Consider the following 2626-nt stretch of genomic DNA (forward strand, 5'->3'; position numbering starts at 1 on the left):
CAAGACTGTCAATATCATTACCAGTACCCTCTTGCTATAGAAAGATTTCATACAACTTAAGAGAAAATTAAACCCTTCCCATAGGATTTTTAAGCAATGTATTCATTTACTTAGCAGGAGTCAGTTCTCCATTAAATCCTTCAGACTGGTTTGAAAAATATTCTTTGCTGAATTCTACAAGTAATAATCTGACTAGGGCAGGGTGACCAAGGACCAACATAGGCGGGGTGGGAAAAAATGCTGCCGTCCAGTAGCACAATCATGATAGCAGCCGAAAGTTGCCGATTGGCCTGAGTGTTGTAGTTGCTCCAGGTACCCAGCTGCCTTATGTCATCTTTGTGTACAAACTATAATTTCTATACAACCTTCTCATGCATATTTATTCCACTCTCTAAAGGCAAGATCCACAGTTGCTGTAAAAGTCATAGGTCCAAGTTATCAGGTAAGGGATCTTATGTATCATTGAGTCCTTATTCTCTGTTCAGAGCAAAATTTGCTTTAGGAAAGAGTATAAAAAATTGATGGCTGCAGTATATGACCATTTTATATGTTGAGTACTTCTTTAACCTACACGCTTGCAATACTTTTCAATGAAAGAGTAAAGCACTAATCAACGTGAGAAAAGATGGCAGAATAAGGTTTCTTTTAATAAGGAACTCAGGAGGTGGCCACTAAAAATACACACATTACTTATACCATTTCCCCTGTAATGCACTAATAGTAAAAAATATTAGCTTTCCATTCACTAGCCTTACCCTTTTTACTAAGGTCACCCTATAAGATGTATTTCTGGTAAAAAGTTTACCCATAAGTGGTAAGAATTTTTCCTCAAAGGAGGCAAAATAGAAGGAAAGGATTTATGGATAGTGCACACAGTAATATGAACTAAGCAGTCTAACAGCAATGAATCAGACAAAGAAGAAAGGGTGTTAGATTCTGTCACCCACCATAAACTGCCCATCGAAGTGTGTAAGTGTGTTGCATGTGCTAGCATGACACATTCTAGAAATGCTAGCATTCAAAAATTAACTCTTTCTAGTTCATAGATAGTCTAGTTCATATACAATAACTGCAACTTGCCTCAAAACAGACTGAAGTCATGATCTGCTAGATGTAGCTGGAAGTTTCATAGCATAAGTCACACCCTCTCTTCTGTGGCCATAAGTGGTCAGTTCCACTGCACTATGGAAAGAAAGGATGCTTTAAGCCTAATAATCCTTTATATACAACCTACACACTGGGCATGTCTACATGTGTAATTCAAAACAATAAACTCCAGCACTTATTGCATTGGAGTTTATTGCTCCCAGGCAGGCCATTTGAATGTGTGCCTAGAACTGCAGCACATTGAGCCAGGTTGGAGAAGCCCTGGCTGGCAGTGGGCTCAGGGAATCAGCCTGCCAGCCCAGGGCTACTCTGACCTGGCTCAACATGCTGCAGGGGGGCTGGATGGGGCACAAGGATGCTCCAGTGTGGCGCTAGCCAGCAGGTAGCCCCTGCACTGAAACTCCCTTGTGCTCCGGCCATATGCCTTAGCATCTACACGTGTGCTGCTGCAGTGTAAAAAACACAGCATGGTAGTGCTTGCATTTACAACTCCTACCCTGCTGCAAAGTTAATTTATTCCAGTTTACTAACCTTGCACATGTAGATGTGAGACATTTACTGTGGAGCTAATAAGTCTACTCTGCAGTAAACGTCTCATGTAGACACACCCACCGAAGAACAGAGTTTCACAGGAGCTCTTTCCAATAGGTATTTGAGGCTTGTGCTGAGCACAGGCCAGTGAGAGGGAAAGCTAGAACATTCCTAGTTTCAGTTGATTCCAAGAGGGGGATAAGGACAAAGCTGGATTAACCTTATTCCAAGAGGGGGATAAGGACAAAGCTGGATTAATGCATAGGCAAACTAGACACATGCCTAGGACCCTGCTATGGAGAGGCCTGGTTCTTCCCTCCACAGTGGCGGTGAGAATGGCCCCATCTGCCTCCCTTTCCTTCTCTTCCCCTCCCCTCTGCCAGCCTTGCCACTGCAGCATCTGCTTCCTAGTGGCGGCTCTGAACCCTGTTCCCTATAAGCGGCAGCATCATGGTGGGAAGGAGAGTCTCAGCCGGCCTGGGGCTATGAGTTTGTTTACCTAGGGCCCACTAAAAGATTAATCTGGCCCTGGATAAGGAGGTATAAGAGTTTAAGAGACTACTTGTACCATTAGCTGGAATGGAACCTATGGGCATGTCCAGATGAGCCCACATGTGCTTCTTGAGCTGTGCCTCCCATTATTGTGCAAAGGCACAGCACCAAGGAGTTTGAGATACCACAAAATGCACGCCAGGAACAAGAAAATATTGGACTCAAAATTTGGTACATGGAAATCCAGGTACCAAAATAAAACTTGTATGAAAAAAGTGGGGCAGGACATGGTCTCCAACCATGACCTAAGGCAACCTGGGAGTTGGTCCTCCAGAGAGACACTCTGGTTTCTGGCTAGAGCATCTCTATGGTGTTTCTGCTGCCCCAGGCATTGTCACGGGTAAGTTATAGACATCAGGGCGAGGGGGGGTTTATAGGTGTGGGTGGGTGTAAGGAGTGGCAGCGGGATGGTGGGGTGAGGTGTGGCAGGAGATGG

At 44.4% G+C, this 2626-nt stretch overlaps 1 long non-coding RNA gene across 1 annotated transcript in view; it reads right to left on the reverse strand.

The window, feature by feature from the left end:
* Positions 1-2424: 2424 nt before the first annotated feature.
* LOC109302414 overlaps positions 2425-2626 on the reverse strand; it is a 20682-nt gene continuing 20480 nt past the window's right edge. Inside the window, exon 3 of the long non-coding RNA XR_002098752.1 lies at positions 2425-2435. This is a non-coding gene — a long non-coding RNA (uncharacterized LOC109302414). The remainder of the gene's footprint in view (positions 2436-2626) is intronic.

The sequence above is a fragment of the Gavialis gangeticus genome, unplaced genomic scaffold, assembly GCF_001723915.1.
Source record: "Gavialis gangeticus isolate Ggan-Ray unplaced genomic scaffold, GavGan_comp1, whole genome shotgun sequence".
NCBI classification, from domain to species: domain Eukaryota; kingdom Metazoa; phylum Chordata; order Crocodylia; family Gavialidae; genus Gavialis; species Gavialis gangeticus.